Source organism: Euprymna scolopes, chromosome 37 (assembly GCF_053919585.1).
Source record: "Euprymna scolopes isolate OS-2025 chromosome 37, ASM5391958v1, whole genome shotgun sequence".
Taxonomy (NCBI): domain Eukaryota; kingdom Metazoa; phylum Mollusca; class Cephalopoda; order Sepiida; family Sepiolidae; genus Euprymna; species Euprymna scolopes.
The window spans coordinates 65,495,497-65,507,326 of NC_136518.1; the positions used below are offsets into that span (position 1 = coordinate 65,495,497).

The following is an 11,830-nucleotide window of genomic DNA, read 5'->3' on the forward strand; positions in this document are numbered from 1 at the left end:
TATATATATATCTCAGGGTGTTCCAAAAGAAGCTGATACTTAAAAAAATTCATACCTTTCTCCATTTTTCATATTTTTCTTTTATTTTTTCGTATCATATAGAGTAACATTTCCAAGGTAACCAGGAGTCATTACGCTACTGAAAAGCGGACATTTAGTCGTATTTTCGGTTGGATGAGTCAATATCAGAAACTCAAAGAGTATTTCGAAACTTCAATACAAGAATCCCCTACTCCTACTGCAATAAAACTAGCCACAATAAATGCCATTAAAAACAATATAGAGGAGAAAATTCGGGCCATAAGCCCTGAAACATTAAGTGATATGCTGAACAATGCCCTGCAGGGAGCACAAGAGTGTGAAAATGAAAATGGTGGACATTTGAGTAACATCATTTTTCATAACAAAAATTAAACCTTGTGAAAAACATACCCTAGATTAAGTGTTGTAAATAAAATTAGAATAAGTAGACCATGATATTTTACTATATCTCAAAACATCACGGAGAGACTCATCTATCTCCATGTGAAAATTGGTAAGCATAACTTAAATATTGAGGAAGTTAATCAAATTTAAAAGCCGTCAGCTTTTTTCGGGACCACCTACATATATATATATATATATATATATATATATATATATATATATATATATATATAATACCATCCGCAGTTCCATTATTAATTGCTGAGGGTTTAGTTATTTTTTTCTTTCTATAGTTTAAACATAAACCATTAAAAAGAAAATATCAAAAAGAAGACCAAATACACTTATATATATATATATATATATATATATATATATATATATATATATATATATATATATTGTAACAGTAAATGCGAGCGATTAATTTTGTCTATTTAATTTACATGCGGATCTAACTGCGTCCTTCCATGAAATCTCCTTGCCAGGTTAGTCAGGACGAGCGTTCTCGTCAGAATTCCGACCGGATGGATATGTCAACGTTTATAAACGATAACCAACAACGACGGGTCCATTTTCGAATAATTCCTCGCCCGCTTCGTTCTATCGTTTTCGCTCGATTAGCCACAGACCCATAAGCTGGAATAATATCATTAATTCGTTTCACGATAAAAAGAAAAAAATAAACAAATAAAGAGAGAAAACAAAAACAACAACAACAAAAAATCAAATTAGACGTCGCTATCAACAAGAGTAAAGTGAATTCGGTTTTATTTTATTTATTTATTTTTTGTCGAAACGTAAATAACTGTCCTTGAATACTACTTTGAGGATAATAATTGATGATAGGGAATATCGAGGTATATATATATATATATATATATATATATATATATATATATATATATATATATATATATATATATATATTATGTCAGCCCCTTTAAGAAACTCGTTTCTTATCGTTAAGCACTTCCAGTTGAATTAAGTCGATCCATTTAGCTCTTATGCATAGATCATCGTTTAACGATTAGATCACTGTGACTGTCGTAAAGAACTTAAAAAAAAAAAATGTTTAAATTCTACGTTATTTCTCGCGGTTAATGGTAGCCGATTAGACACGGTTTTTGCTAATCGAGCCAGAGATGGTTCGTGTGCCGGGTTCGAGTCTGTCGACTGATGTTAATTGTGACAACCTGCACTGAAGACTCCAGAAAGTATGAAACGCTTGTGTTGTAGGTATTTAATTATTATAGTATATATATATATATATATATATATATATATATATATATATATATATATATATATATATATATATATATATATATATGCCCCTCTTATTCCCTTCCTCTTTTTCCGCTTTTCTCTCGCACCCCTCCCCTGACACCATTCACCCTTTCATTCCACCATAAACGAACATTTCTGTAAAAGTCTGAAGAAGCTACAAAACGGTCGTGTAGCCGAAACAATAATGTAACTTATCAGAAAAATACGGTAATAAAAAAATAAAACGCATATTTGCTCTACAACAGTATTGAGCACTTTTTTCAGGTTTTTATTAATTACCATTTCTACTATATATATATATATATATATATATATATATATATATATATATATATATATATATACACTCCTATTAATTATTGTTCTTTTTTGTGTATTGATATTAAAACCCTTTTTCTATTTAGTTAAAATGAAATACAACTTTATATATATATATAATGTTTAAATTGAACGTTATTTCACGCGGTTAATGGTAGCCGATTAGACACGGTTTTTGCTAATCGAGCCAGAGATGGCTCGTGTGCCGGGTTCCAGTCTGTCAACTGGTGTTAATAGTGACAGCCTGCTCTGAAGACTCCAGAAAGGATGAAACGCTAGTGTCTGTAGGTATTATACACACACACACGCGCGCGCACACACACACACACACACACACACACATATATATATATATATATATATATATATATATATAGTCTTTGAAGTTTTTAACCTTTAAAACTATACAAAACAAATATTTTTTATCATTCGTTAGAAAACCATCTAGTCAGTAAGTTATTTAATCACCTGAAATCACTGCATCAACTTGCTCTCGAATTTACTATAGTACCAATAATTTATTTTTCAAGGGACCATCATATATATATATATATATATATATATATATATATATATATATATATATATATATGTGTGTGTGTGTGTGTGTGTGTGTGTGTGTGGTGGAATTGCATTCGTCTGCAAAAAATCTAGTTAATTTGCATATTTTTTCACCATTCATTTTATTAAGTTCTCTATTAGTTTTTCGGTTTTCTCATGAAATGTTCATCTTTAGTTAACTATTACGTGTAATTATATTCATGCAGATATTCTACATGATTAATACTTGCGTAACATTTGCGTAATATGGTTAGAGTAAGCCCAAACATTTTTCTATATATATTTATGTATGCGTATATATATATATATGTATATATATATGTATATATATATATATGTTTGTTATAAAAATTTGCCTATCAAATTCCACTGTTAGTCTACAAGCATGAAACTTTATATATAGGTTATTCGAACCAATGCAAAAGTTTATATTTTGGTTTTAACCGGGAAAAATCTGCGCAACAATGTGAAAATTAGAGAATGGAATTTGCCAGGTGAAGGTAAACATGTCTTCATAGCTCAGACATTAACGTAACGTCAAAAGAAAAAGTAAATCGGAAGCTAAAAGTTTGGGGTTCAATTCTCGTAGAGGACACACGAATCATATCTTTAAAACACTGTAAACTATTACTATATATTGGGTTCAATATAATATAAAAATAAATACGAAATCTACATTAATCAAAATATCATATTTGAGCGTATTTTACGACCGGACAATGCCGTGCAGCCTGCGAATATATATATTTTGTTTTTCTCTTTATGGATTAGTAAAATAGTAACACAATTCCGTTTACATATTTTCATTATGGAGCAATGCATTTAAACAGATATCCTGTTTTTAAATATCAGAAACAGCTAGATGATAAACAGTTGACTTACCCTATTCTTTCTTTAGCAATTTAATTTAAGGTTACTCAGTTTTCACTGCTGTATAATTAAATAACATTTTCTAATCATGGATTTTATAGCGGTAAGCCGACTTATACAAGTGCTAACCCTGCGATATGTTTATTTCAATTGATATTTTTTTAGCAATTTGATCTCCTCTTTATTCCTAAACATCTCTTGTTAACGTGGAATAGCAAGTTGAAATAATTTAAAGAGTGTATTTTGCTTGGTGAGGAGGGCGGCTAGTCTCCCTGAAGGATTAAATACAAGACCTTCCAAAGGGCGAATGAACTCTTTTTTTCTGGGTCAACGGTCAACTAGCACCGTGTATATTTGTGTGTGTGTATATGTGTATTGGGGTAGAGAGGGCTCCCGTAAGCCGTGGTGAAGGCAACCTTTCTAGGAGAAGAAAATCTCTGATTAAAAAAAAACATAAAGCGGAAGACCAGTCCCCGCATTAAGCTGGTCTGCAGTTTAATTTGTTGCTGGCTATCTTGCTCTTGCTTGTTGCTGGATCTCAACATTTTGAACCGAGAGAGAGACTTAGCTGTCGTACAAAGCTAAGACTCTGTAACATCATATTTGTATAGATATTCCCACAGACATTTGGGCTCATGGATTTTTAATGTCTGAGGGAGTGGCACTCGTCTGACACGACTTTGAAATCATCATCATATATTGAAATACATTCTGTCTAAAGAACTATTTTTCATTTTGGATCATCTTGAGAGGAGTTTCATTCAAGCTGAAATATTATGAGCGGTTTATTTTTATATTAGTTTTTTACATATCCAACATTGTTTGATTTTTTTTTTTTGCCAATTTATAAATACAATAAATTGCGGTTTCACTTAATGCTTTAACTGGCAAATTCTAGCATTGCTACAAATATAATTTGCTAATTACTTTATGTACTCTGATGAGAATAATAATAAGAATAGCATTCTTTGAAACTCCGCGGAATAAGGACTTTGTAAATTGATTTTTTTGGAGTGTTCAGTCAAATAATAAATTTTGATTGTAAAGTTCAACTTACAGTTTTAATTTTGTTTCTCTTTATATATATATATATATATATATATATATATATATATATATATATATATATATATATATGCGTGTGTGTGTGTGGATGTTTTTTGTTTTTTTTTTGGATTTAGCGATATGTTTTGAATTAATTCAATTATTTACGAAACTGCATTTTTACCGAAATGCGAGTTGGGAATAATTTTCCCTTTAACCAATTTGATACCCCCACATGGGGAGCGGTATATATATATTATTTTTAAAATAAAATTATCCACTGACACGTCTTTATATATATGCATGTATATATATGTATATATATGTATATATATATATTATATATATGTATATATATATGTATATATATATATATAATTATATAAATGGAAGGAGAAATTTCAGAGGAAACATAATTTAATTTAAATACCAAAAAATGGGCAGGTGAAACTATTAAAATTTCCTTAAGGCCTTATCGTCTGACCCTCTAAGAGGAAACGTCAGAATGATAAATTAAAAACTAAGAAAACGAATGAGGGAAGAAGGGAATTTTGGTTTCAGTTGGAAGAACAGTGGAAAAAAAAATCTCACTGTTCAGGTGGTTTTAAATCAATGAATATCTCAAACTGATGTTTCAGAATCCTTTGTCTACACAGGCTAGATCGAGAGTTGTTAATAACTAACGCCTCAATGATATTGAGATGATAGTTCGACCTCGCACTGTATAAAACAGAAAACCACCCATCGGAATATTGATCGGCACACCTATTTATACTCAACAGGTGATTGCCAATAGCGGACTCATGAGCTTGGGAGTGCCCGGATGTTCTCGAAACCTGGTGTAGTCGAATATCCCGAGGGATATGTTGGGATATTCTCATTTCTAATCTTTGGGATGTTTTGCCAACGTAGTCAGCTCCACACTGACAAACGAATTTATAAACAACAGAGTTCTTTTGAATGGTTGGCAAAACATCTTTACGAAAAGAAGAGAAAAAGGTTCGAGTTGTGTAAACTACTCTAAGCATAGTAGCTGGAAAAAAAACGTTGAGTAGCAGAAGAAATCCTTTCAACAATATGAAGGCCAACAGGACCCAACCATGGTAAGTTTAGATAAATGGGACAACGTGATGGACCAATATGTTTACCACTATTAAATGTAGTAATTTTACGCTCAATAGTAGATTTTATTATATTAATGGGATATCCATTATTAAGAAAAATATTTGTGATTTCCCCAAGTTCCGTATCAAGACGGTTTGGTGAAAAAATCATAAGTGCACGATGCGTAAGAGCGCTAATGAGGTTTATTTTTCTAGACTGAGGGGCAAAAGAAAACCAATTAAGATAGAGCCCTGTAAATGTAGGTTTTCTATAAACAGAGATCTCAAACGTAGTACCAACTTTAGAAACACGAACGTCGAGGAATGGGAGAGAGCTACAGTCTTCAACCTCCATAGTAAATTGTAAAGATGGATGCAGGTTGCAAAGAAGACGAAGAAACTGTTCAGCTTCGCTCCGAGAGGGAAAGCATGCAAAAGTATCATCAACGTAGCGTGTGTAGAATGCTGGCTTAGTAATTTTGGAAAATAATTCGTTTTTCAAAAATCCAACGAAAATGTTGGCTAACGAAGGACCAAGAGGGCTACCCATAGATATCCCATCAATTTGACGGTACATAATGTTGTTGAAACTAAAGGAGACTGATTTAGTAGCAAGTTCCATCAGTTCAACGAAAATTCGTTCAGGAAATTGTGGAGATTTTAAGGGGCCACGGTATAGATAGTCAGCACAAATACCAATGGTTTCATCCAAAGGTATATTAGTAAAAAGACTATTAATGTCAAAGGAAGCCAAGAACTCGGTATTTTTAGATAAAGGTAATTTTTGTATCTGAGATACGAATTGAAAAGAATCAGAGATACAATGGACCGAATAAAAAGAAAGCACAGGTTTAAGAAGATCAACCAGCCATTTACCAAGTTCGTGTTGTGCAGAACCCAGCATAGATAAAATGGGTCGCAAAGGAATGTTGGGTTTATGGACCTTGGGTAAACCGTACATTCTAGGCCTTTGAGAGCCGATGGGTCGGATTCGATCATAAATCTCCTTAGAAATAAATCCGCTTTTATGAAGTTGAAGAAATCTTTTCTGGATTTTTATTTCCATACGAAAAGTATCATCATGGCTTAAATCACCTAAACGGAGAAATTTACTTTTATCGTCCAAGATTTGTAACATTTTGGAGATATAATCCGTTTTGTTAAGTATAACAACGCCCGATCCTTTATCCGGGCGAGAAAGATAAATGTCGGGATTAGACCTAATTAATTTTGCCGCTTCAAAATGATTTTTCTGCCAAACAAAATCACTAGATTTAGTATTTATGGCAGAAAACCTCCGACCTAATTCGCCCAACTGAATTTTAACACTAGTTAATTCATCAGTAGAGATAGGCGAATGGTGTTTTAATTGAGTATACAATAATTCAATTTCACTAAATACTGAGATTTTATCAACAGAAGGGGGAGGAATGCAAAATTGTAAGCCAGCAGATAAAACAAATTCTTCTGTATTGGACAAAACATAAGAAGAATAATTAAATATATGTTTATCCAAATTTGTTATAATCCCAAACTTCTTAGTAATTAAATTTTTTAAATATTTATCATAAGAAGAAGTACATTTAATACGGGTAAAATTATCGCCGATGGATAAAAACCTAGAAAAACGGAGTTTATCAAAGAAAGATAGTTCTTTCCAAACCATGGCCCAAAGTAAAAGGTGTTTACTACGTAACGAATTATATGTATCCGAATTAAACAGGATTTCATCTTGTAGGAAAACACGTTGAACTGCCACGTTGAACTCTCGACCTAGCCTGTGTAGACAAAAGATTCTGAAACATCAGTTGGAGATATTCATTGATTCAAAACCACCTGAACAGTGAGATTTTTTTTTTTTTCTTTTCTGCCACTGTTCTTCCAACTGAAACCAAAATTCCCTTCTTCCCTCATTCGTTTTCTTAGTTTTTAATTTATCATTCTGACGTTTCCTCTTAGAGGGTCAGACGTTAAGGCCTTAAGGAAATTTTAATAATTTCACCTGCCCATTTCTTGTTTTTTGGTATTTAAATTAAATTATGTTTCCTCTGAAATTTCTCCTTCCATTTTGCTGTACCAAAAATTTAATTATATAAATATATATATGTGTGTGTGTGTGCGTGTGCGCGCATGTGTGTGTGTAATATGTAAATGAAAAAAAATGATAATCTCTTGGAATTTTTGCTTTTATTTATATATTTATATGTATTTTTTGCGTCAATATGTCGTAAAAGAAAACAAAAAAAAACATCATTTTATACTTTAGTGTGTTTTTTTTAAACGCAAACATGTTTGCTTTTGTTCCAGAAAATCCGCTATTGAACCGACTGCGCGTATTAAAGATATCCGATGTCGAAGAGGTCGAGACCTCTCCATCTTTATACGCTCTGTAGGCCAAGTCGACGACAGACTCCATCTTGATTCCGTCGGCAGGAATCGTTATTCAAATTAAGATGGAAATTTGAGCCAAAGTGAGCGAAAAACGAAAGAATAAAATATAAAACGTGGGATGCGGATTTGGATTGGAATCAAAATAGGAGAAAGTATAATTTTGCTAAGTTGAAACAATAATATAAATCTTGGTATTATACAACCTAACAATCCCAAATTGACACGCACGCACACAAACCTATATATATATATATATATATATATATATATATATATATATATATATATATATATATATATATATATATATATATATATATAGGTTTGTGTGCGTACGTTTATATATATATATATATATATATATATATATATATATATATATATATATATATATATATATATATATATATATAGACTTCCCTGGAGCAAATCCAACGCATGAAGAAACTGACAGTTAAGAAAAATTAGGATACAATGGTAATTATTTCAAAACAAACTATATATATATATATATGTGTGTGTGTGTGTGTGTGTGTGTGTGTGTGTATAACTACTTCATTTACTCACATAAAATTAATATACGAAAGTATAAATTTATGCGTAAACTGTAAGTATTTACTTCAACAGTGCTCAATACGTAGCTAGAGTTATGTTAGTAGGTTATAAATATATATTGCGTTTAAGCTACACTGAATATCCCGCGTTTCATCCACTCTAGGATTCTCCAGGCATAAGTTATAAATATATATGGCGTTGAAGATTTACTATATATATATATATATATATATATATATATATATATATATATATATATATATATATATATATATATATATATATATACAAATTACCATACGCGTATAAAGCGATGCTTTTTGTGTACACAAATTGAGCTCAGGTACTCTGGACAATGTCAAAACATTGTTAATTCACTGCCATCAAAGCAGCAACCGTGACAAAAAACGACAGTATTTTTGCACCAATTTAATATATTATTATTATTATTATTATTATTATTATTATTATTATTATTATTATTATTATTAGCACTCTATAGTATAGTGTGTTCGAATGACGGTGGCGACTGCTCTATCAACTTTCACACATACACTGCAAATTAGTGAGTGTTTTTCCTTCCTGTTAATTGCTTATAATATATCTTAAAAGTGAGGATGTGTGTGTGTGTGTGTGTGTGTGTGTGTGTGTGTGTGTGTGTGTGTGTAAGGACACTTCCAAACTTGTATACACAACGAATTTTTCATCCACAAATAAAAAAATCGGTACATGGTATATCCAAACATGTGGAAAACACTTTAATACTTTCATGCACGTGCTTCAGTTTCTGCCCGTTTTTTTTTTTTTTGTGTTTTATCAATTGTCTTGAATGAATTTAACGTTACATTTAATTCATACAGTATTTCTATTTATAATAAATAAATAAAAAATACTGCATTAACGAAGATTAATATTTTTGAGGATTTTACAACCGGGGAACATCGAGTATATTTTCTAGTTGTATGTATAATCAAACCATTGGGAGTGGCGACAGTCCGACGTCTACAAAATGTGATGACATATTGTTGAAAACAAACAAACAAACAAACAAAAAACGTCATCCATTTTGCAAGAAAAAAAAATCAAATGAATTTTCGAAACGGGCTTGGCCTGACAAGAGCATCTGTTCGACACCAGCGTTCGCTCTTCATGTCGTTTTAAACAATGGCCGACAGTGACGTATGCGTCGTCTGGCACTGAATGCTCTACGATTGAACTTGAAAGAGCGGGAATGTGTCAAGGATAAACAATGCTATTCAAGTAAAAAACAAAAAACAAAAAACAAAACAAAAAAACAGAGAGAAATTCATAATAAACAGGTAAACAGAAACGTGTATTTCTTGAAGATAAAATAGAACGATATCAATGCCAATAATAAACTAATGTTAAATATTTGCACTATTAGCGAAAAGATAACCCATAGTTAAAACAGAATATATATATATATATATATATATATATATATATATATATATATATATATATAGAGAGAGAGAGAGAGAGAGAGAGAGAGAGAAAGGGCGACTTTCTAAGTAAATAAAAAAAAATGAGCTCCGAGGCGGCGCCAATATTAACCGTATGTATCGCTTGAAAAAATAACAACAATAACAAAATCTAAATTTATAAGCGATAAAAATAAACAGTATAATTAATCTAGGGATTATGGCCTTACGGTTAAGGCACCGGACTGTGGTAAACATGGTCTGAGGTTCGATCCCTAGAAACAGTTAAACTACGCTGATGAGAGGTAAAAACCTTGAAACACGCGTGTACGTAGATTACTGTTTTAAAAAATAATAAATAAATAAAAATGTTATATACGTCCAAATTAAAAAGGGCGACTTTCTAAGTAAATAAAAAAAATGAGCTCCGAGGCGGCGCCAATATTAACCGTATGTATCGCTTGAAAAAATAACAACAATAACAAAATCTATATATATATATATATATATATATATATATATATGGTAAGTTATTAAATATATATATGGCAAATATAGCAATTCAGAACTGATGCAGATGAGAGTTAGATGATGGATGTGTCCAAGAATGTCCTCAACCCTCACTGGCCAGATTTCATTTCCATACATCATCACACTGCATACAAACCTGATAGATTATTTCTTTTTTTGATAACAGTGGTAAGACTCTACTGGTTAATAACAGAAGTTCTTTGAACGTTTTGCAATGTTACGAGCAACCGCTCCTCCTTGTATTTCAATATCTCCAAGGTAACAAAACTTATTGACAACATCAGTAGCTTTACTATCCAAATATACTTACTCCACATATGAATTTCCATCTCTCTCCATCATCTCATATAAACTGATTATCCTCTCCCAATCTACCAGTAATTCCACTGCACTTCTTATGTACCTAATGCTTACTGGAAACACAATAAATTGAATTGCACTCAAATTCTTTACCACAAACTGAGCAGAAGAACATCTATATATATATAAAAGGCAAAATGTGTGTGAACATTTCGTGTATGTCTTTAAAAGGCTTCTTTCGCACGCGCTCCCGGGGTCGTTACTATCGCTTAAAACTGTGTATATAGGTCCTATATCATAATATCTAGGAATTAGGAAAGCGCGTAGCGTATAGATTTATTTACGTCGATTTTTACAAAATTATTGTTATTTTGGCTTCTCGCGTGTTGATTGTGCTTTTTAGTATAAATAAAATGAAACTAAACTCAAACGGACGTGTTCGCGGCAATGCGCCGGGAACAGACGCTTACGTTGCGTGATTTGTATTTGACCTTCTTAATTAGGTCAAATGGAAGCAGCAAAGTTAACTTTTATTACGCACGCCTGTTTTATAGTTATAGTTACATAAATAAATTCAAACACGTCTACGCTGCATGTCGTGGTGGCCCGATGGTAACATCGCACGGTTTTTTTTTTCACACATTAATTTCCGACTCAAGGGTACGGGTTCGATTCTCATACTCACCTACCAAAACATTTTTTTATTATTATTTAACCCTCCCCCCCCCCCCGAAGTTTTGATTTACCTCAAGACACCCGGGCATCGCCGGGTAACCCCCGCTAGTTTTATTTAATTTTCCAATGCTATTACATGTTTTTGCAATTAACACATGAACTAATATACATTGATCATTATTTATAAATATATATATATATACATACATACATACATACATTATATATATATATATAAGAGAACACCGGGATACGGCATTAAAATTAGTAACAAAATACGGTAGAGTATATAATACACATGTATATAATTAAATACCATTATAA

At 31.7% G+C, this 11,830-nt stretch overlaps 1 protein-coding gene across 9 annotated transcripts in view; it reads right to left on the reverse strand.

The window, feature by feature from the left end:
* The window catches only part of LOC145261213 (voltage-gated inwardly rectifying potassium channel KCNH7-like), a 1,042,998-nt gene that overhangs the window by 466,923 nt on the left and 564,245 nt on the right, over positions 1 to 11,830 (reverse strand). The window lies entirely within an intron of this gene.